Source organism: Bombina bombina, chromosome 2 (genome assembly GCF_027579735.1).
Source record: "Bombina bombina isolate aBomBom1 chromosome 2, aBomBom1.pri, whole genome shotgun sequence".
NCBI classification, from domain to species: domain Eukaryota; kingdom Metazoa; phylum Chordata; class Amphibia; order Anura; family Bombinatoridae; genus Bombina; species Bombina bombina.
This window is the reverse complement of record NC_069500.1, coordinates 292,157,222-292,183,207: the sequence shown is the minus strand read 5'-3', so window position 1 is coordinate 292,183,207 and position 25,986 is coordinate 292,157,222.

Genomic DNA, 25,986 nt, shown 5'->3' with positions numbered 1-25,986 from the left:
TTATTGATATTGATATTTATATCAGGATATAACAAGTAAGGCTACTCTTGAACCTTGGCAAAAAGAAAGGTTATTGTGTAAATGATGAGAACATTGTTGTTAATGAAGAAGCAAAAATAGCTGATTTCCCACTATGATAGAAAAGCATCTCATATAGGCTAGTTATGATATGGAAAGTAAGAGAACAAAATGCTAAACGTGCTACACATTAACCATGTATAGTGATGTTGTGAATAGTTTGCCGGCGAATAGTTCCCGGCGAACATAGCTTGTTTGCGTTTGCCGCAGCAAGCGAACATATGCGATGTTCGATCCGCCCCCTATTCGTCATCATTGAGTAATACTTTGACCCTGTACCTCACAGTCAGCAGACACATTCCAGCCAATCAGCAGCAGACCCTCCCTCCCAGACCCTCCTACCTCCTGGACAGCATCCATTTTAGATAATTTGGAAGCTGCTTTCTTAGTGAGAGGAGGGACAGTGTAGCTGCTGCTGATTGAATAGGGAAATCGATAGCTAGGCTAGTGTATTCAGTGTCCACTACAGTCCTGAAGGACTCATCTGAGCTCTGCTGTAAGGACACCACCCCAAAAAGCCCTTTTTAGGGCTAGAACATCAGTCTGCTGTTTTGTTTTTTTTCCTGTGTAATCTAATTGCAGTTGCCTGCCTGCCAGCGTGTGTGTCAGGCTCACAGCGTATACTGTGCCCACTTGCCCAGTGCCACCACTCATATCTGGTGTAACAGTAGTGTAGATTTAAAAAAAACAACACTTTTTTGACTGTGTTAAATAATAGCAGTCAGTTTCCTTCACACGTGTGTGTTTCAGTGCCTGCCTGCCAGGGCACAGTCTCACCCCAGTGCAACTCATATCTGGTGTAACAGTAGTGTAGATTTTTAAAAAACAACACTTTTTTGACTGTGTTAAATAATAGCAGTCAGTTTCCTTCACACGTGTGCGTTTCAGTGCCTGCCTGCCAGGGCACAGTGTCACCCCAGTGCAACTCATATCTGGTGTAACAGTAGTGTAGATTTAAAAAAAACAACACTTTTTTGACTGTGTTAAATAATAGCAGTCAGTTTCCTTCACACATGTGCGTTTCAGTGCCTGCCTGCCAGGGCACAGTGTCACCCCAGTGCAACTCATATCTGGTGTAACAGTAGTGTAGATTTAAAAAAAAAAACTTTTTTGACTGTGTTAAATAATAGCAGTCAGTTTCCTTCACACGTGTGCTTTTCAGTGCCTGCCTACCAGGGCACAGTGTCACCCCAGTGCAACTGTAACAGTAGTGTACATTAAAAAAACAGCACTTTTTTGACTGTGTTAAATAATAGCAGTCAGTTTCCTTCACACGTGTGCGTTTCAGTGCCTGCCTGCCAGGGTACAGTGTCACCCCAGTGCAACTCATATCTAGTGTAACAGTAGTGTAGATTTAAAAAAAAACAACACTTTTTTGACTGTGTTAAATAATAGCAGTCAGTTTCCTTCACACGTGTGCGTTTCAGTGCCTGCCAGGGCACAGTGTCACCCCAGTGCAACTCAGTGATGTGCGGGGACTTCAGAGGCTGGTGAGGCAGTGGCTCGGAATCGGATACGCCTTCATTCTTTTGATATCCTTTGTTGAAAATCATATCTAAATATGCTCAGTAGATACTGAGCATATTTAGATATGATTTTCAACAAAGGATATCTGGTTTTCTTCATTCTTTTGATATCCTTTGTTGAAAATCATATCTAAATATGCTCAGTATCTACTGAGCATATTTAGATATGATTTTCAACAAAGGATATCTGATTTTCTTCATTCTTTCAAATGAAAAGCTCGGTTTGACCATTTTGCTGAGCTAGAATTCCTTTGTTTGGTCGATTGCACTAAATTGCTAGAGATGTCCAAACATATTGATGACCAAAAACTGCATAGCCTATCAAGATATGGCAAATACTTTGATTTAGTTCGATTAAAATCTGATCTAATTGGATTTTATAGTTCTGAAATGGTGAGAAATTATTGCAAATCACCTACAGATCTACTCAACTTTTTGGCCAACAACGATCTCATGAAGACTGTTCCAGAGGCAGTGAAATTACTGAAGCTGGTTCTCTCGATACCAGCTACAACGGCCTCTGTTTAGAGGTCCTTCTCTGCTTTAAAGCACATAAAAACACATAGCAGGAATCGAACCAGTCAAGGACGACTTTGCTCTTTGGCTGTTTTAGCAATTGAGAGAGAAAGACTGGTACAGTTACATGAAAAAAACTGTGAAGATTTTCTTAATAAAGTTATTGAAAATTTTGTAAAAAAGGATAGAAGAATTGACCTTGTATACAAATAAGGGAGATGAACAAGACCAGTCACAGAAAAAAGTTTTGATTGTTAATATTTGTTAGATGTTTTATCATATAAGTTATTAAAGACCTATTATAAACATAACAAAATGTTTATTTTTCTTTTCTCTGAAGTTAATTTACAATACAATATTCTGGTATTGCAATATATGATCAAACTTTTAAAAAATTCTTTATTCTCAAGGTCATCAACATATTGCAGTTGAACTGGTGCTTTAGTGCAATGTTTCTTAACCATGGCCCTCAAGTAGCCTCAACAGACCAAGTTTTCATTATTGAAGTGCTCAGCTTAGCAGCAGTAATACCATGGATGGATTGTTTACTAACCTGCTATCAACCATCAGCTGATTATTTCACCAATGCAGCACTGGTTCAGCTATAATGAAAGCCTGGTCTTTTGGGGTACTTGAGGACTTCAGTTGAAACAATGCTTTAGTTTAAATGCCTAATTTTACATTTTAATTTCAAAGGGACTTGCAGAAAAATTTCATTATCATCATAGAGAGTGGAGAAATTGCTGTCTCTGAGAAGGTAAGACCATGTACTCTTTTTTTTTTCATTTGTATAAATAGTGACCTTGTTGTCCTTCACTACGGTCTTTACTTTGTAAAATGTCCGATATGAAAATTAAAATTTAGATATGATTTTCAACGAAGGATATCTGATTTTCTTCATTCTTTTGATATCCTTTCGTGAAAATCATATCTAAATATGCTCAGTAGATACTGAGCATATTTAGATATGATTTTCAACAAAGGATATCAAAAGAATGAAGAAAACCAGATATCCTTTGTTGAAAATCATATCTAAATATGCTCAGTAGTTACTGAGCATATTTAGATATGATTTTCACAAAAGGATATCTGGTTTTCTTCATTCTTTTGATATCCTTTGTTGAAAATCATATCTAAATATGCTCAGTAGATACTGAGCATATTTAGATATGATTTTCAACAAAGGATATCAAAAGAATGAAGAAAACCAGATATTAGATGTAAATTGGAAAGTTATTTAAAATTGCATGCTCTTTCTAAATCATGAAAGAAAAAATGTTCATCTCCCTTTAAATGGTGTCTTGGAGAACTGGTCAACTTAGTAAACATCTGATTTTAATCTAAAGGATTGTAACAGAAACTCTTGCCAGATAACAAAATGCTTGCTCTGATTATGAGATCTAGAAATCCAGGCCCATTAAAATATGTTTAAAACATACTTTTAACTTTAATGCTGCAAATTATGCTTATAGATTCCTTCATTATTCAGTAAATATAAAAATGTTGTGAACCAGTGGCAGCTGGTGAACAGGGATAGGCACAGGCAAAGGGTGTGGTGGACATTTTACAAAGTAAAGACCGTAGTGAAGGACAACAAGGTCACTATTTATACAAATGAAAAAATAAGAGTACATGGTCTTACCTTCTCAGAGACAGCAATTTCTCCACTCTCTATGATGATAATGACATTTTTCTGCAAGTCCCTTTGAAATTAAAATGTAAAATTAGGCATTTAAACTAAAGCATTGTTTCTCAACTGAAGTCCTCAAGTACCCCAAAAGACCAGGCTTTCATTATAGCCGAACCAGTGCTGCATTGGTGAAATAATCAGCTGATGGTTGATAGCAGGTTAGTAAACAATCCATCCATGGTATTACTGCTGCTAAGCTGAGCACTTCCATAATGAAAACTTGGTCTGTTGAGGCTACTTGAGGGCCATGGTTAAGAAACATTGCACTAAAGCACCAGTTCAACTGCAATATGTTGATGACCTTGAGAATAAAGAATTTTTTTAAAGTTTGATCATATATTGCAATACCAGAATATTGTATTGTAAATTAACTTCAGAGAAAAGAAAAAAAAAATGTTGTTATGTTTATAATAGGTCTTTAATAACGTATATGATAAAACATCTAACAAATATTAACAATCAAAACTTTTTTCTGTGACTGGTCTTGTTCATCTCCCTTATTTGTAGACAAGGTCAATTCTTCTATCCCTTTTTTACAAAATTTTCAATAACTTTATTAAGAAAATCTTCACAGTTTTTTTCATGTAACTGTACCAGTCTTTCTCTCTCAATTGCTAAAACGGCCAAAGAGGAAAGTCGTCCTTGACTGGTTCGATTCCTGCTATTTGTTTTTATGCGCTTTAAAGCAGAGAAGGACCTCTCAACAGAGGCCGTTGTAGCTGGTATCGAGAGAACCAGCTTCAGTAATTTCACTGCCTCTGGAACAGTCTTCATGAGATCGTTGTTGGCCAAAAAGTTGAGTAGATCTGTAGGTGATTTGCAATCATTTCTCACCATTTCAGAACTATAAAATCCAATTAGATCAGATTTTAATCGAACTAAATCAAAGTATTTGCCATATCTTGATAGGCTATGCAGTTTTTGGTCATCAATATGTTTGGACATCTCTAGCAATTTAGTGCAATCGACCAAACAAAGGAATTCTAGCTCAGCAAAATGGTCAAACCGAGCTTTCATTTGAACGTTTACATTGTCCATAATGTTGTAAAACAACCTTCTCCTCACATCTTTTATTGGCTGTTTACTCCTTACATTGTCTGTCAGCCCCATTCTGATGCAATCCGCCTCAAATTTCCCATACAAATTGTCAAACTCTTGTCTGTGATTTTCAAGAAATTTCATGGTATCAGCAATTCTCCGACAGCAGAATCCAACATCCATCACTTTACTCTGCAGCAATCGAAAGAGTGCGTCAGTTTGTATGAAAATGGCCTCAAATGTCATAAGCAAGAAGCAGGTTGATGCTTTATTCAGAAAGAAGTAATATCCTTCAGACATCATCAAGGTCTCATGATCCCAACCATCTGGATTTTCTCTGAGAAACAGGAACATAGCACGTATATCACTTTGATACATGTTGACCGTCTGCACTAGTCTGGAATTTGAACTCCATCTGGTGGGTGCTGCTCTCTGTAAACGTCTCTTCACCATATCGTCCAGTAGGTGGGTGCGCTTTGTCGATTTACTGAAAAATGTGGCCATTCCCTCAAGTGTTGAAAAAAATACTTTACACTCTTCTATAGATTTCACTGAATTAGAGAGCACCAGGTTTAACTTGTGGGCATAACAATGAATAAAAGTTGCTTCAGGTACTTTTTCTTTAATCTTTGCTTGCACCCCATTAATAGCTGATGCCATCACAGAGGCTCCGTCGTAAGTCTGAGCTACCAGCTTTTCAAGACAATTATATTTCTCCAACACTCCCAATACATAGTCTGCAATAGCTGGTGCTCGTCTGTCAACCACTTCATCAAATCCTAAGAACGCCTCCTTCACAATTATCTCACTGTTCAGCTCACTTTTAGCCACATAATGCAAAATTACAGAGATTTGTGTTATGTTTGTAACATCGGTTGTCTCGTCTACTTCAACAGCAACAAAGGGGGCTGCATTAATCTCCTTTCTTATATCATCTCTTACTATATCAGCTACTGCTTCGATTAAGTCATTCTGGATTCTATTTGAACATCCAGAAAACACAGTGGATGTTTGCAAATGTCTTGCAAAAGTTGCATCTTTCCATGCAAACATATGCAGTAGCTCCACATAGTTGCCACGATTAGAGGACTTTGCACCCTCCTCGTTACCACGGAATGCTATTTCCTGTTTGCCTAGATAGAAGGTTGCTTGAATAAGGTTTTTTAAAATCTCACGGTTTTCAGTCACTTTCGCATTGTGGTTGATGATATCTAATCTCCGCTGTTCATTTAAAGAAGTATCTATCCTTCTCGCTGATCCAAAGGTTTTCCAAGCAAATTGGTTTTGAATGTGACTGGTCGATTTCTCATGTTTGTTAGTGCCCCTTGATAGATTTTTTAAATCTCCAAATCCAGCATTTGTCCAAACATTATCTGTAGTGGAGAATAAAATACACGGAAAGCAGTAAAGGCGATTCTTTGTAGCACAGCCACAAAGCCATTCTTTCCTTTGATACCATTCAATTTGGAATGTACGTGTCATGGTTTTGTCTTTTTGAAGTAAGTCCTTCAGCTCAGGCATTGGTCTTCCTTTATTTATTACTTCAATTTTTGAGGGAAAGTCCAATCTTGAGATATTTCTAAGGTTGAATATAGTGTTTTCCATTTTCCAAAAATTAGAATACTGAACACCTGGAAACAGAGAAAAAAATGTGAGAAATCAGAAGGAGAGAACTAGAGTTAATCAAAGTAAATCTAAAAATAAAAATATTGTGTAAAAAACAACAAACAACTTACTTGCTTTCTTGCATAATGAACATCTAGATATGCTCTGTGTAGTGTAGACCTGTCCTTATTGCGATATGGGAGCTGATATATTTTAAACTGCAGATTCAAAGAGTATTCCAGCCACCAAGTTTTCTTAAAAGACTTTTATTTCACATGGGATCCCAAACAAACAGTTACAACGTTTCAAGCCACACCAGGCTCTTAATCATGTATAATTAGATACACAGGTGTATGCCTTATATACCCTTACCTATTATTCTACATCCTGTGTTAGAATCCAACTGCACAACAGTGCCATCTTATGGATGCAATAATTCAATGCAACTCCAAATTCAACACAGGAGGTGAATAAACACATAGATAAAATCACTTAAAAAGACATATACAACCAAGTACAAATTTAAAAAGAGGAACAATGCATAGCAAAATTATTTCAAACAGCTGATGTTATTTATGTTGTCAATAGAGAAAAATAATTTTATCTTAATACATTATCACAGATTTTATCAGAGAAAAAGACTCCAGTCAAAATCTTTGTTCATACCCTTTGGCTTCATGCACTCTAGTTTATATAACCAGAACATCTCTCTCATTTTTAATAGTCGTTCCCTATCTCCACCCCTTCTAGGCCTATCTACTTGTTCAATAATTTGAAACCTAAGTTGACTGATATTATGACCCATAGAGAGGAAGTGAGAGGAAACTGGCGCTTCTTTATTCTTACATCTGATATTAGATTTGTGTTCAGTTATCTTCTCCCTTACCTCTCTACAGGTCTCGCCAATATAAATTTGGCCACACGGACATTTAATAAGATAGATACAGTATGTAGCCCTGCATGTGAGATACTTATTTATTTTATATTTCTTCCCAGTAATGGGATGATAAAAAAATTCCCCTTTGATCATAGAGCTACAGTGGGAACAATTCAGACATGGGTAGCAGCCATATCTCTTAGGCCCAATAGTTTTCTGACTCTCTTGTTTACAGCTACCAATATATGAATGTACCAACTCATCTTTGATACTTCTGTTTTTCTTATAAGCCACCATTAAATTTTCTTTAAATTCCAAAACTTCTGGATGGCAGTCTTTTATTATATGCCAATTTTTCTTCAAGATACCAGTAATTTTATAACTTAACCTATAAAATTGTATGACAAAAATCATACGGTTTGACTTCGTTTTTTGTTTATTTATCTTATCTGAATTGTTCTCATTCATGTTCGCATCTAATTGTTTAGAGATCAAAGATGGAGGATAGTTTCTATTTATAAATTTGTTCGCCATTTGTTCCAATCTATATTTACATTGTTCTTGATCCGATACTATTCTTTTCACACGAGTAAACTGACTTTTAGCGATTGCCTGAAAGACATTTTCTGGATGGTAGCTCCCATATTTCAGCAAGTTGTTCCTGTCAGTACTCTTTGTGTAAAGATCAGTATATAGAAATCCCTCCTTATTATAGACAATAGTATCAAGATACTCAATCCTCACCTCATTGATATTCAGTGTAAACTTTAAACCTGTAACTGAATTATTAAGATCCTGTACAAATGACAGGAGGCTACCAACGTCGCCCCCCCACACGCCAAACAAATCATCGATATATCTCCACCAGGAGGCGCCATAACATTGAAAAGATAGATGAGAATATACAAAATATTCTTCAAAATTATTCATGAAAATGTTGGCGTATGTGGGGGCGACGTTGGAGCCCATTGCTGTTCCCTGTTTTTGTAAATAATATGTATCTCCAAACAAAAAATAATTCTGATATAATATGATAGACAACAATTCAACAAGGAACCCAATTTCTCTCTCAGTATAGTCACTATTAGATCTCAATGTATTCTCAACAGCTTCAACCCCACTAGTATGTTTTATTGAGGTATATAGACTAGAAACATCTAAAGTAAATAAAATACATTTATCTCCAACATATCCAAGATCCTTAATTTTGTTTAAGAAGTCATTAGTATCTCTAATATAGGAATTTGCTTGTTTTACAAATGGCTGTAATATTTTGTCTAAGAAAATAGAGATAGATGAAAAAACAGAACCCATTCCTGCCACAATTGGCCTACCAGGGGGTTTCTCTTTAGCCTTATGTATCTTGGGCAAAACATATATAACCGGTCTAATCGGATTATCAATATATAAAGCTTCTCTAAATGACTCTGTGATAACTTCCCTCTTGACTGCAAGGTCTAAGATGTTTTTAATTTCTTTGTTAATATCAATGGTTGGATCTCTATTTAATATTTGATATACTTGATTGTCAGATAGTTGTCTATTAATTTCTGCCACATAATCTATTCTATCCAAAAGGACAATGGCTCCGCCCTTATCGGCTTCCTTAATGATTATCTCTTTGTTATTTTTTTAATTTCTCAATAGCAAGTTTATCTTTTTTGTTCTTTAGTACCAATTTCTTTTTTCTCTCTCTCTTAAAAAGAATATCAATTTCTTTTTGTACCAAACTCATATATGTGGCTAAGCTATGTGTAGCTGTAGGTGTAAAAGTGCTCTTTTTGGAAATACCATAATCTTTAACATTCTTAAATCTAGTAACATTAGTGTTATCAGTGCTTGGTGTCTGTGCATAATCCCTCTGCATAGCAAAGTAAATTCTTAATTTTAATTTTCTATAAAATTTCTGCAAATCTTGTTGTACCAAAAACTCATTACAGTGATTATCCAAACAATATGATAATCCTTTGTTTAGTGCCATTTCCTCCTCTTCACTAAGAATGTAAGAGGATAGATTATAAACCAAATTTTCTTTACATAGTGTCAAATCATTCACACTAGAATCACACATCCTATCATTCACACTGTGCTCATTGTGACTAAATGCTTTACTTAATTCAGTGTCATCATCCACAATTAAAGTACATACATCCATTTTTCCAGGAGAGAGAGATTCAATAGTAAGCATGTCTGTCATATCATTATTCACACTCTGGTTAGTATTTTTATCAAAAAGGTGTGCTGTTTCTTCAAAATTATTTGTGGATCAAGATCTTTTAAACTGCAGTCAGATCCTGAATAACTATCTACGCGAATGCGCAACAACTGGCACATCAAAACGAGGTCAAGGTCAAAAGGAATTTGAATAAACTACATTAAGAAACACTAACATGGATAAACATATGTACACTGTCACATACAATAGCAGATGAGTTTGGTTAGTGGGAACGTACAGGTTTCAGTAGATATATTTTCACTAACGTCAAAACCACCGCAAAAATATTTTTTTTCCTTTACACATATCTCTGTCACAATTACTCATTAATATTTTTAAAAAATAACCTCATTATGGGGTAAAGAAAAACACACAAACCTAGCTTTCAACCCTCAAAACTTTATTAATACCAAAGAAGGTATCTGCCATTAAAGGGACAGTAAACTACTTGTTGTTTATTACAAGACATTTCTTTTTGTTGTTAAAGAATAACATATTAGTATAGTCTTAAAAAGACACAAAACACAGTCATGTATGCTCATGATTCAGACTGAGCAGCAATGCTAAACAACTTCACAATTTATTTTATAACATTTGCTTCATTCTGTTAGTATCCTTTATTGAACGAACAGAAATGCACTACTAGGAGCTAGCTGAACACATCAGGTGAGCAGTTTTGATGATGTGTTTAACCTCTCTGCATGGTTTAATAGCAAATCCACAAAAGAAATAAAATGTTTGAAGAGATTTGTCTGGTTTTTTTTTATTCAGTGTAATATGTTAAATCAAAATCAGTGTAACAAAAACAATGACAGAGGGCTATTCTGTTCTGCTCTACCTTTGATGTGGACGTTTTTATTGTTTGTTAAGGTTTGACACCTGTACACTGCAAAAGTGTGCCCTGACTTGTGTCACTTTCCAGTATCTGGTTCCTAAACAGGATTGTAAATTTTTGGTCAACAAATCTGGTATATTATTGCTGTCCCTGGGCTCTATTAAGGGGACAGTCAAGTATAAAGTAAACTTTCATTATTCAGATAGGACTTTTAATTTTAATCAACTTTCCAATTTACTTTTATCATCAAATTTGCTTTTTTCTCTTGGTATTCTTAGTTTAAACTAAACATAGGTAGGCTCATATGCTAATTTCTAAGCCTTTGAGGGCTGCCTCTTATCACATGCTTTTTAAATCTCTTTTCAACACAAAGAGACAGAAAGTACACGTGGGACATATAGATAACACTGTGTGGCACAGGGGGTTATTTAAGATGTAGCACAACACAATGCTAAATGCAAGACAATAGATAATAAACAGTCACAGTCATGTGATCAGGGGGCTGGAAGAAGGTTTCTAGATACAAGGTAATCACAGAGGTAAAAAGTATATTAATATAACTGTGTTGGTTATGCAAAACTGGGGAATGGGTAATAAAGGGATTATCTATCTTTTAAAACAATAACAATTCTATGGTAGACTGTCCCTTTAACCTTAACCACAGTGGCAATTCTAAATCCTAAACCAATAATTACCTGTCTCATGATACTAAGACAAAAATGCTCATCCAGAGACAGAGTATATATTTATTGTTAATAGTATTAAATGAAATCTATATTCACAATGCCCATGATTCTATGAGATCATGGATCTACTTTTTTGTGTGACTGTTGCAATGTAATTTCAAACATGTGTGAGAAATATCAGGGACTATAAATAGGATTAGGCAGTAGGCACCAAAAGTATGTATTTTTCTTCTATTTAATCACTTTCATGAAAAAATACCAATTTTTACTTGAATTGACATTGTCAATTCAAGTAAAAATTGGTATTTTGCATGAAAGTGATTAAATAAAAGAAAAATACATACTTTTGGTGCCTACTGCCTAATCCTATTTATATTCCCTAATATTTCTCACACATGCTGCTTCCACTGCCAAATCCAATGATCATTCTCCAGCAAAGTAAAAGTACACATTCCACAACAACTCCTTCATAGTAGTCCTATCCTAATCTAAATCAAGTCAACAACACTTCGAGGCTCAGGCTCAGTCACTATAAGAGCAGTTTTGTATTTAATAAATATATTATAATAATTCATTCATTCAGCAATTTTCACTGACACTCACTGAATTAAATTTAATTATCCAACAAAAATATCAAGTGCCACCACCTAGCTAAAAAAGATGCGCTTATAGAATAGATTGGCTCAGTCACTATAAGAGCAGTTTTTTTGTATTTAATTTGAATAAATATATAATTATATATAAGTCAACTCAAGTGCCGCCTGCCACCTACCTATAAAAGAATGCGCTAATAGAATAGATTGGCTCAGTCACTCACTATAAGTCAGAGCAGTTTCTTTGTATTTAAGTTTAATCAATATATTAATATTATAAATAATTATATTAGTCAAGTGCCTGTGCCGCCAGCCACCTACCTAAAAAAGAATGCGCTAATAATAGAGATTGAGAATAGATTGGCCCAGGCTCAGTCACTATAAAAGCAGATTTTTTGGTATTAATTTAATAAGTCAACTCCACCTACCTAAAAAAGATGCGCTAATACTATAGAATAGATAGATTAGACAAGTTAGTCTTCTTCTCCGGTTGCTGTAAACGACAACGGTAGTAGTTCAGTTCTGTAACTTCTTCAGTTAGACACTCTGACACCCACCACGTCTGACTCCGTCTCTGAGTTGAGCTGCTCTGAGAACACGTGACCACACGTGACATGCTGACGTGCGCCTCAATTCTATTTCTTTCCTGCCCGGCACTCAGCAACAGACAGCCCCAGAGAGATTCAGAGTTCAGACGACTTTCTGAATTCTGATTGGCTGAGAGTGAGACTCTGAGAGGCGGCCAGGGCTGAGTCCGGACGGAGGCTTTCACAGTCAAGCCTCCAGTGGGAGCGTATGGGGCGCATTGGAGAGCACTGCATTAGCACCTTTTCTCCTCTTGGTGGCAGTCTCTCAGCGGCCCATACACTTCCACAGTGAGTGAATACATTTCATATTGCGCAATGCAAGGACAGCTGGCTGGCCTTGTCTTGCGCAATATGAATGTATTGAATTATGTATTCATATTACGTTTTTTATATAAGTTAATTTACAAAAAACACAAGTCCTGATTTTGGTGGAGGGGTGGGGGGGTCACCTTTTTTTATTAAAAAAATATATATATGAAAAAAAAGATCAAATTTTTTTTTTATTATTTTTATAAAAAAGGCTGTTATTACATACATTGGCCAGGGGAGGCACTGCCTCACCTGCCTCCTGTGACTGCACATCACTGGTGCAACTCATATCTGGTGTAACAGTAGTGTACATTTTTAAAAAAAATACAATTTTGACTGTAATAGATTGAATAGCAGTTAGTTGTCTGCAAGCGTGTGTGTCAGGCCTACAGCGTCTACTCTGCCAACTTCTGCCAGTGCACAGTGCCACTCATATCTGTTGTCACAGTAGCTTGCATGCATAGTACCACTAATCGAAAAAAAAATGACAGGCAGAGGCAGGCCACCCCGCAGGGGCCGTCATGTTCGTGGTGCTGTGATTCCTTTTGGCCCTAGAATAATGCCCAGTGTTCACGTACCCCGAACTCGAACAGTTATGAGGACATAGTTGACTGGCTAACACAGGACACCCAATCTTCTACAGCTTCTGCCCGGAACCTTGACGCACCATCCTCCTCCAGCTTAGCTTCGGGTACCTCTCAAGTTACCACTCGCCCGCTTGCCGCCACCACCAACACTAGCATCACAGCCGCTTCACTTGATCTGTAAGAGGAGTTATTTACACATCAGTTAGAAGAAATGAGTGATAGTGATGAGCAACCATTATTGCCAGAGGATGTAGATAAAAGGGATATGTCTCAGTCAGGCAGCATTACACACATGGACAAACGGTGTGATGATGATGATGTTGTACCCACTGCTGCTTCCTTTGTTGAGTTGTCAGATACAAGTGGTTGATGATGACGATGTGTCCGTGGATGTCACGTGGGTGCCCGCTAGAAGAGAAGAAGAAGAGGGGGAAAGTTCAGATGGGGAGACAGAGAGGAGGAGGAGACGAGTTGGAAGGAGGGAGAGGGAGGAGACGAGTTGGAAGGAGGGGGAGGGAGGAGACGAGTTGGAAGGAGGGGGAGGTCGTCGCAAGGAGCTAGTGGCACAGTCAGACAGCATGCATCGGCACCCGGGGTCAGCCAGACAGCACGCCAATCAACGCATGCTGTTGCCACCACCAGAATGCCGTCATCGCAGAGCTCAGCAGTGTGGCATTTTTTTGTGTGTCTGCCTCTGACAACAGCGATGCCATTTGCAATCTGTGCCAAAAGAAACTGAGTCGTGGGAAGTCCAACACCCACCTAGGTACAACTGCTTTGCGAAGGCACATGATCGCACATCACAAACGCCCATGGGATCAACACATGAGTACAAGCAGCACACAAACTCAAAGCCGCCATCCTCCTCCTGGTCCAGCATCTTCAGCCACGTCAACCACTGCTGTCCTCCTTGCCCCCTCTCAACCATCCGCCACTCGTGTCTCGCCTTGAGCAGTTCCTGCTCATCTGCCCACAGTCAGGTGTCTGTCAAGGACATGTTTGAGCGTAAGAAGCCAATATCACAAAGTCACCCCCTTGCCCGGCATCTGACAGCTGGCTTGACTGAACTCTTAGCCCACCAGCTTTTACCATACAAGCTGGTGGAGTCTGAGGTGTTAAAAAAAATTGTAGCTATTGGGACACCGCAGTGGAAGGTACGCGGCCAAAATTTCTTTGCACAAAAGGCAATCCCCAACCTGTACTCGATTGTGCAAAAGGAAGTAATGGCATGTCTGGCACACAGTGTTGGGGCAAGGGTCCATCTGACCACTGATACCTGGTCTGCAAAGCATGGTCAGGGCAGGTATATCACCTATACTGTGCATTTGGTAAACCTGCTGACGGCTGCCAAGCATGGAATGCGTGCCTCTGCAGAGGAGTTGGTGACACCGACACGACTTGCAGGCAGGCCTGCTGCCACCTCCTCTACTCCTCCTACTCCATCCTCTTCCATAACCTCCTTGGCTGAGTCCTCTTCTGCTGCTGCATCTTGCTCCACATCAACGGCACCCCACAGCTCCCCAGGTACTATTCCACATCCCGGATACGGCAGTGTCACGCCGACTTGGGGTTGACTTGCCTGAAAGCAGAGAGTCACACCGGACCAGCACTCCTGTGTGCCCTGAATGCACAGGTGGATCAGTGGCTGACTCCGCACCAACTGGAGATCGGCAAAGTGGTTAGTAACAACGGAAGAAATTTGGTGGCGGCATTGAATTTGGGCAAGTTGACACATGTGCCGTGCATGGCACATGTTTGTAATCTGATTGTACAACGCTTTGTGCATAAGTACCCAGGCTTACAGGATGTCCTGAAGCAGGCCAGGAAGGTGTGTGGCCATTTCAGGCGTTCCTACACGGCCATGGCGCACTTTTCAGATATCCAGCGGCGAAACAACATGCCAGTGAGGTGCTTGATTTGCGACAGCCCGACACGTTGGAATTCAACACTCCTAATGTTCGACCGCCTGATCCAACAAGAGAAAGCCGTTAACGACTATTTGTATGACTGGGGTGCTAGGACAGCCTCTGCGGAACTGGGAATTTTTTTGCCACGTTACTGGACGTTCATGCGCAATGCCTGTAGGCTTATGCGTCCTTTTGAGGAGGTGACAAACCTTGTCAGTCGTACCGAAGGCACCATCAGCGACATCATACCATTTGTTTTCTTCCTGGAGCGTGCCCTGAGAAGAGTGCTGGATCAGGCCATAGATGAGCGTGAAGAGGAAGAGTTGTGGTCACTATCACCACCAGAAACAGCCTTATCAGCATCACTTGCTGGACCTGCGGCAATGCTGGAAGAGGATTGTGAGGAAGAGGAGTCAGAGGAGGAATGTGGCTTTGAGGAGGAGGAGGAAGACCAACTACAACAGGCATCCCAGGGTGCTCGTTGTCACCTATCTGGTACCCGTGGTGTTGTAAGTGGCTGGGGGGAAGAACATACCTTCAGTGAGATCACTGAGGATGAGGAACGGGACATGAGTAGCTCGGCATCCAACCTTGTGCAAATGGGGTCTTTCATGCTGTCGTGCCTGTTGAGGGACCCTCGTATAAAAAGGCTGAAGGAGAACGACCTGTACTGGGTGTTCACACTACTAGACCCCCGATATAAGCATAAATTGCCTGAAATGTTACCGAATTACCGCAAGTCGGAAAGGGTGCAACAGTTCCAAAATAAATTAAAAAGTATGCTTTACACAGCATATAAGGGTGATGTCACAGCACAACGGGAATCTAACAGGGGAAGAGGTGAAAGTAATCCTCCTCCTCCCACCACCACGCCGGCAAGGACAGGACACTTTACAGATGTGTTGTTGATTGAGGACAGGCGGAGCTTTTTAAGTCCTACGCATAGCCACAACCCTTCGGGGTCTACCCTCAGAGAACGACTCGACCGACAGCTAGCAGACTACCTCGCCTTAACTGCAGATATCGACACTCTGAGGAGCGATGAACCCCTTGACTACTGGGTGTGCAGGCTTGACCTGTGGCCTGAGCTATCCCAATTTGCGATAGAATGTCTGGCCTGCCCCGCTTCAAGTGTCCTGTCAGAAAGGACCTTCAGTGCAGCAGGAGGTATTGTCACTGAGAAGAGAAGTCGCCTAGGTCAAAAAAGTCTAGATCACTTCACCTTTATTAAGATGAATGAGGGATGGATCCCGAAGGGACTGACAGTGGGCGATACATTTGAGTAAAAAAGGCCTGATGAGATGAGCTGCCTTGGGCTACAAATGGTCCACACGCTGCTGTATTTTATCTCTGAATGCCAGATGACTTGCGTGACTTATCCGCCACCAACTAGGGTTCAAGCCGCAATGTTTTAGGGCACTTTCTGCCTGGGAAACAAATATCAATTTTTCTGGCCGCTGCTACAGCAGTGGCTGCAACAATACCTAATTTTTCAGGCATGTGTACATGCCTAATTTTTCTGGCCTCTGGTGCTGCACTGTGGCTTTAAAAACCAAACCAAAAAAAAGGCACATAACAGGGATTAAACTGATAGGAATAGTACTACTTAACACACCACTCCTATCTGGGGGCACATTAGATTGCACGCGCAGTGCCCCAAATTTGAAGTAGGAGGTCCGACCAAGCATGTTTTTCCATCTCCCGGTTCCTAAAATCTATGTCATATACACGTCCCCTGATAGGGGATGTAACAGGGATTAAACTGATAAGAATAGAACTACCTAACACACCACTCCTATCTGGTGGCACATTAGATTGCACGCGCAGTGCCCCAAATTTGAAGTAGGAGGACCGACCAAGCATATTTTTCCATCTCCCGGTTCCTAAAATCGATGCCATATACACGTCCCCTGATAGGGGACGTAACAGGGATTAAACTCATAAGAATAGTACTACTTAATACACCACTCCTATCTGGTGGCACATTAGATTGCACGTGCAGTGCCCCAAATTTGAAGTAGGAGGACCGACCAAGCATCTTTTTCCATCTCCCGGTTCCTAAAATCGATGCCATATACACGTCCCCTGATAGGGGACGTAACAGGGATTAAACTCATAAGAATAGTACTACTTAATACACCACTCCTATCTGGTGGCACATTAGATTGCACGCGCAGTGCCCCAAATTTGAAGTAGGAGGACCGACCAAGCATCTTTTTCCATCTCCCGGTTCCTAAAATCGATGCCATATACACGTCCCCTAATAGGGGACATAACAGGGATTAAACTGATAGGAATAGTACTACTTAACACACCTTATAATAATGCAGAGAGAGGCAATGCAGAGAGAGGAGTCTGAAGAAGAGGAATCAGAGGAGGAAGGTGGCTTTGAGGAGGTTGAAGACCAAACACAGCAGGCGTCCCAGGGGGATTGTTGTCACCTTTCGGGGACCCTTGGTGTTGTACATGGCTGGGTGGAGGAAGAGACCTTCAATGACATCAGTGAGGACAAGGAACGGGACATGGCTAGCTTGATATCCAACCTTGTGCAAATGGGGAGTTTGCGGTTGTGCAAATGGACTGTTTGCGGTTGTTTGCGGTGCATTAAACGGGGAGTTTGGTCTGTCACTGTGAAGCTGATGTTTTAAAGCATGTTATGCCAAACAATTTAGGAATGTTAGGTGATTTATGCCCTTTATGGATTAAAACCAGACTCTGCATCAACTATGTAATTTTCCATGGGAGTTTTGTCATGGATCCCCCTCCGGCATGCCACAGTCCAGGTGTTAGTACCCTTGAAACAACTTTTCCATCACTATTGTGGCCAGAAAGAGTCCCTGTGGGTTTTAAAATTCGCCTGCCTATTGAAGTCTATGGCGGTTCGCCCAGTTCACCCGTTCGCAAACTTTTGCGGAAGTTCGCATTCGCCGTTCGCGAACCCAAATTTTTATGTTCGCGACATCACTAACCATGTATATAACTGAAAAGACATATTAGTTTAGAAAAATAAACGATTACATTAGTGGGTGTGGGGTAGAAATATAAGGAGCCAATTAGGCAGTTTGAGAGATATATTTAGTATCATATCGATATGACCCATGTGGGCAATTTTAAGGAATATAGGTATTAGTAAAGAACCGGACCGGAGGGGAAGAATAAGAAAATACTTTTGGCAAGTATACTATTGGGCATAGGCAGAGTATTGAAAATAGCTCTCCAGGGCTATTTAAGAGAGAATAGTCATTTAACTAGAAAGTCCCTTGTTGTACAGACTATGGGGTATATTTATCAAAGCGTCAACTGATAATACGCTGGAATCCCACATCGAATTTGATGCAAGATTGATCCGCCGTAGTTAACAAAGCGTCAAGATCGTCCAGTGTTGAAATGTGTAATGTAATATGCGCTCCCTTGATCTCAATCTGACGCAGATCGATGCTTGTGTTATTCGAGTGCAAAACTGTGGTATTCAAGTGGAATTCTGATCATTCGCCCTCCTAATCGACTCTATTTGAACCTCTTACATAGTTATCAAAAATTCAACAGTTACGCTCGCGTCTATTCGAACGCAGCGTACCTAACATTTAAGCCGCCACCTCCGAGGCCGCGGATGCCATAGAAATCAATGGGTTTGAAAAATCTGAAAGGTTTGTGATCCTTTTTAGACGCTAAGACAAATATAACCAATACAAAGTATTTAAATTGCATTGCCTTTCTAAGTCATGTCTGGCAATGTTAAAACACAAAATTATTCCTCAATTCACACTGAAAATATTTTCCAACAAAGGATAGCAAAGACAATGAAAACTGTTGCAAACGAAATACATGAAAATGTCTTTAAAATAGCATTCTCCTTCCCACAAAGGATAGCAAGAGACTTAAAACTATTGCACACTAATTACTTTTAAATATGTTCAACATTGCATTCTCTTTTAAAGTCAAGGGCCTCCATTACATATGCAGCGTCGCCCGCAAAAGCCGGCGACGCTAGATTTTACGCGATTTTGGTATTACATATACGTCGTAGCATACAAGTTACGCGCGTATATTTCACCCTTCGGACGTACTTTTTTTAACGATAGACTAACATAGAACAGACGCGTAATTTGGTATCCAATATACAGCGTAAGGACTTACGCGTGCAGAATTCAGAGAATCTACTCCATTCTTATCTCGCCACAAATTGTAGGCGCAGGAACCCTTGCACTGACTAAAAAAGCAACGTAACTCCCTGGAAGCCTTAACAAACACATACATTTAAGCAGCATCTCAAGGTTAAAGGGACAGTATAGTATGATATTGGTTTTTTAAGGTTTATTTGTGTATTTGAAATAGTTTGAAGCCACATCATAATCAAATGGATTGAGCTTGCAGGTACTTTATCACATTGTGGACATATACTTGCTTATTTACTTTAAATTTCTTCTCAAAACAATCAACAATACTTGGAGGAGAGAACAATGGGAAATCATAATTGTATTACCTTCATCTCTTTATATATGGGTTTATATATGAATTTTGAATAGCATAATTATGTGTCGCATTTTTATATGAAATTGCGGTTCATTTTTACGAGTGTTAGCCTAATTTGCATAAAACTACTCTTTATTGACACTTTCCGTGGATAAAATACAGGCGTAAGTTACTTGCAACAACTAAAATGTGTATTTGTGTACATTTCAGAGGATCGCCAGTTTGTCCTACTTACGCCAGTTTAGCATCTAACGGCGCAGTATATGTAATACCCCGATGTGCAAGGTGAAATTACGGGCGGTGCGGGTTCCCACGCTTGCGTCAAAACCTGTGCCATATATGTGATCGCGCCCAAGTTTGGCAATGTTAAAACACCACGTTATTTCTCAATACACTCTGCAAATATTTTCCAACAAAGGATAGCAAAGACAATGAAAACTGTTGCAAACAAAATACATGAAAATTGGTCCTCTATTTTTTTGCAACTGGATCATTCCAGGCTGTGACAGGTCTAGGCGTATGTATAAGCCAGGCAACCTTCTCCTGTCATCTGAAGGTTGCCCTTAATGCCTTGCACCAATGCCTAGTCCATCATGTCCTCTTCCCCAATACACCTGAGTAGTGGCATGCTGTCAAGCTCCAGTTTTATCATCTTGCTGGGTTGCCAAGAGTATTAGGAGCCATAGATTGCACGCATACATTGGTGCAGCCTCCCAGGGGAAGAGAAGAGCCATACCGGGACAGGAAGCATAACCACTTGCTAAATATCCAGGTCATCTGTGATGCCAGGTTGAGGATAATAGGCGTCCGCTTTGGACTGGTTCCAACCACTATTCCTTGGTCCTCTGGAATTCTGCCATATGCGATCAGTTCCAGGAGGGACAAATGCCCTAGGGAATCCTCATAGGTAAATATCTCTTATATTCTTACACATACTGTATGTATATTATAGATTTTAGTAATTCTGATTGCTAATATCAATGCTATATCTTTTACGCAGGTGATTTTGGATATTCTTGGCTTCCGTGGCTGTTCACACCCATCAACAACCCCAACAGAGTGGAAGAGGTGCGCTACAAAGAGGCCCACATCGCCACATTATCGATGATTGAGTGCACCTTTGGCGTATTGAAGAGCCATTTCCAATGCTTTGACATCTCCGATGGGGTTCTTCAGTATGCCCCCTCAAAAGTCTCTTTGATTTTCCTTTTATGCTGTATGTTACACAACATTGCCATTAAAATCCCTGATATAGATCTGGAGAGCTTGGATGTCCCGAGTATGGCAATCATTTAGCTCTTTTAGTGGAAAATTATGCAAGGGGAGTCAAAGCTCAAACAGATTATATACAAACGGTTTTTGGCCAATAATGTTGTTAGTATTGACAGTGTAACATACAGTATTTTTATTTCTGCAATATTATTTTACACTATTGTTTTAATTTCAAAAGATGTGATATTTTGGATATTTTGCAATTATTCAGCCAGATTACGAGTTTTGCGTTATGAGGGGTGTGGTACTAACTTGCACGTTATTCTCACCGCTCACTTTCCTACAACGCTGGTATTACAGGTTTTTACAAACCCGGCGTTAAAAGGCAAGAAGTGAGCGTAGAGCAAAATTGTGCTCCATACCGCACTCCAATACTAGCGATGCTTAAGTCAGCGGTGAGCTGGTTTTACGTGCTCCTGCATGATTTCCCCATAGACATCAATGGGGAGAGCCGGCTGAGAAAAAGTCTAACACCTGCAAAAAAGCAGCGTAAAGCTCCGTAACGCAGCCCCATTGATTCCTATGGGGAAACTAAATTTATGTTTACACCTAACACCCTAACATGAACCCCTAATCTGCCACCTCCGACATTGCCGACACCTACATTATATTTATTAACCCCTAATCTGCCGCTCCGGACATCGCCGCCACTATAATAAACATATTAACCCCTAAACCGCCACACTACCGCCTTGCAAACACTAGTTAAATAGTATTAACCCATAATCTGCCGCCCCTAACATCGCCGCCACCTACCTACATTTATTAACCCCTAATCTGCTAACCCCTAAATCTAAGTCTAACCCTAACACCCCCTAACTTAAATATAATTAAAATAAATATAAATAAAACTATTAATAACTAAATAATTCCTATTTAAAAATAAATACTTACCTATAAAATAAACCCTAAACTAGCTACAATATAACTAATAGTTACATTGTAGCTAGGTTAGGGTTTATTTTTATTTTACAGGCAAGTTTGTATTTATTTTATCTAGGTAGAATAGTTACTAAATAGTTATGAATTATTTACTAACTACCTAGCTAAAATAAATGCAAATGTACCTGTAAAATAAAACCTAACCTAAGTTACACTAACACCTTAATTAAATACAATTAAATAAATTAAATACAATTAGCTAAATTACAAAAACAAACAAACACTAAATTACAGAAAATAAAAAACAAATTACAAGATATTTAAACTAATTACATCTAATCTAATAGCCCTATCAAAATAAAAAAAGCCCCCCAAAATTAAAAAAAAAACCCTAGCCTAAACTAAACTATCAATAGCCCTTAAAAGGGCCTTTTGCGGAGCATTCCCCAAATGGATGTCGGATCTTCAAAACTGTATGTGGATCTTTAGGGGTTAGTGTTAGCTTTTTTAAGGGTTTATTGGTGGGTTTTATTTTTAGGTTAGGGCTTTGGGCCGCAATAGAGCTAAATGCTCTTTTAAGGGCAATGCCCATCCAAATGCCCTTTTCAGGGCAATGGGGAGCTTAGGTTTTTTAGTTAGGGTTTTATTTGGGGGGTTGGTTGTGTGGGTGGTGGGTTTTACTGTTGGGGGGTTGTTTGTATTTTTTTTTTCAGGTAAAAGAGTTGATTTCTTTGGGGCAATGCCCTGCAAAAGGCCCTTTTAAGGGCTATTGGTAGTTTAGTTTAGGCTAGGGTTTTTTTTTATTTTGGGGGGCTTTTTTATTTTGATAGGGCTATTAGATTAGGTGTAATTAGTTTAAATATCTTGTAGTTTGTTTTTTATTTTCTGTAATTTAGTGTTTGTTTTTGTAATTTAGCTAATTGTATTTAATTTATTTAATTAAATTTAATTTAATTTAGGTAATTTATTTAATTGTAGTGCAGTGTTAGGTGTTAGTGTAACTTAGGTTAGGTTTTATTTTACAGGTAAATTTGTATTTATTTTAGCTAGGTAGTTAGTAAATAGTTCATAACTATTTAGTAACCATTCTACCTAGTTAAAATAAATACAAACTTGCCTGTAAATTAAAAATAAACCCTAAGCTAGCTACAATGTAACTAGTAGTTATATTGTAGCTAGTTTAGGGTTTATTTTATAGGTAAGTATTTATTTTTAAATAGGAATTATTTAGTTATTAATAGTAAGTTTTATTTATATTTATTTTAATTATATTTAAGTTAGGGGGTGTTAGGGTTAGGGTTAGACTTAGATTTAGGGGTTAATAAATTTAGTATAGTGGCGGCGACGTTGGGGCGGCAGATTAGGGGTTAATAAATGTAGATAAGATTTAAAGAGGGGAAATCGTCTCGCTTATCCAGACCCCAAGACAAAACATATTTTAGCCAAAAAGAATAACCCATTAGGTAAAGAAGGGGATTCTATAATTGACAAGTGGTGAACTTCACCTACAATCAATATAGTCAATCAAATGGGGGGTGCTTGATGTCCTATTCAAAATTAATAATAGTAATTTTATAGAAAAAAGGCGGACATTATAAAAGCACTGAAGGAGAAACAATCCAATAAGTATTGTGATAGAGAACAAAAAGGCAGGAAGGTTGCCAAGGGGATAAACAAATTAAAACTTAACATGTATTGGATATATGATAAACCATGGGTAATCTAACAGTGTAGTGAGTGTATAAAACTTAGATTAAAAACTGAAAAGGAGAGTACCAGCATACCAATGTGCCAATAAGTAATATTATATCAACACAAACAAATGTTAGTCTATATGGCTAAAACTATAGAGTGAAGCTGATTCAGTTGGGTGTACACTAGAAACAGGCTCGCGGATTGTATGAATGCTATCTGTAAATGAGGATTGACCTCCACAACGAATTTAACTACCTAGATACAATACAGGAGCAGTGTACATCAAAATGAAGGAGCTGATAAATTCGATTAGAAGAGTGGGCACACTGGCCCTGAAAATATATATACTATTGATGATGATATGTTCTATTAAATAGGCTAACACATTATCAATAAATATAATTTATCAGCTCCTTCAGTTTGATGTACACTGCTCCTGTATTGTATCTAGGTAGTTAAATCTGTTGTGGTCAATTCTCATTTACAGATAGCATTCATACAATCCGCGAGCCTGTTTCTAGTGTACAACCGACTGAATCAGCTTCACTCTATAGTTCTAGCCATTTAGACTAACATTTGTTTGTGTTGATATAATATTACTTACTGGCACATTGGTATGCTGGTTCTCTCCTTTTCAGTTTTTAATCTAACGCCTAGATATAGAGTTCTTCGTTAGCTGTCCAAACCAGCGTTAGGGGTTAATAATTGTAGGTAGGTTGCGACGATGTTGGGTGGGGCAGATTAGGGGGTAATAAATATGATGTAGGGGTCGGCGGTGTTAGGGGCAGCAGATTAGGGGTACATAGGGATAACGTAGGTTGCGGCGGTGTACGGAGCGGAAGATTAGGGGTTAAGAATAATATGCAGGGCTCAGCAATAGCGGGGGCGGCAGATTAGGGGTTAATAAGTGTAAGGCTAGGGGTGTTTAGACTCGGAGTACATGTTAGGGTGTTAGGTGCAGACTTAGGAAGTGTTTACCCATAGGAAACAATGGGGTTGCGTTAGGAGCTGAGCGCTGCTTTTTTGCAGGTTTTTTTTTTTCAGCTCAAACTGCCCCATTGTTTCCTATGGGGGAATCGTGCACAAGCACGTTTTTGAAGCTGGCCACGCCCGTAAGCACCGCTGGTATTGAGAGTTGCAGTGGCGGTAAATATGCCTGTACGCTCCCTTTTTGGAGCCTAACGCAGCCCTTCTGAGAACTCTCAATACCAGCGTTGTTTAAAAGGTGCGGGGGAAAAAAAGCATGCGTAGCTAACGCACCCCTTTGGCCGCAGAACTCTAAATCTAGCTGTAAGTTTTTTTTTTAAATTAAATAATTTTTATTGTTTTCCAACCATGATTACAAAAATACAGTGGCACAATTGTACAGATACCAACATCAACCATAAACAAATCAGTAATACCAACATCAAGACCCATTTATACAATTTAGTGATTCCTTTCTCATAGAGTTTTTCAGTAGCGCAGATGCTTTCAGAATCCAGATATGTTTTAGCCTACAATCATTATACATCTAGCATAATAATATTGATTGAACACCTTATCATTATAATGAATCTATATACCTTGTTCCTAGATAAATATAATATCAGCAATAAAATCTTGTTTACCAATGAACGTGTAGTGTAATCTTTCTAATTCAAGTACGTGGCTTACCTCCCTAACCCACATAGAGTATGTGGGGATAACCACTTTCTTCCAGAACCTGGGTATTAAGCGTCTGGCACAGTTAAGCCTACAATGAAGTAGTTTCCTCCTATAAATGAAAGTGACATTTAGGATATCGTTCAGAAGAACCATAGTTGGGTTGAATTCAATGGGACTCCATAAAGTCACAGCAACATGTTTATTTATACTGTCCCAGTATGATAGGAGAAGGGGACAAAACCACCAGATGTGGGAAAGGGTGCCCATATCTCCACAGTGTCTCCAACACAATGGGGAGGAGCTGGGGAAGATACTATGTAGGCGGAGAGGGGTTAAATACCATCTTGAAAGTAATTTAAAGTTTGTTTCTGCTAAGATTAACGATACAGGTGATTTTTTGGTTTCTATGGAAATGTGGTGCCACTGAGTGTCAGTTATATGCGTTATATTAGTTATATGCGCTGGTAGTAGCATCGACTTTTCCATATTAACGGAGAAGTTTGAAGCAAGCTTATACTCATCCAACTCTTCAAGGAGAGGGAAGAGAGGTAAGTGGGGAGCATAGTGTAAATATGATGTCATCTGCATACAGCAGACATTTTTTATGAATCTCGCCAAAGGGGACACCTTGTATAAGGTGATTGCTCCTTACCTGAGCGGCCAAAGTCTCCACCACCAGAGCAAACAACAATGGCGAGAGAGGGCACCCTTTTCTAATATAGATCTTCTGTGAAAGAGTATTATTAGCATTAATATGTGCTGTAGGGTTATGATAGAGAGCTTTTATAAGGGAGATCAGCACCTGAGAGAACCCAAACTTCGACAAAGTGGACCAAAGGAAATTCCAGTCTACCCTATCGAAGGTCTTTTTGATATCTGTAGAAAGAAGAGCTAAGGGCATTTTAGAGGTAGAGGAAGAGATTAGAGTGTGCAGAACTCGGATAGTATTCTCTTTAGCCTCCCTCCCC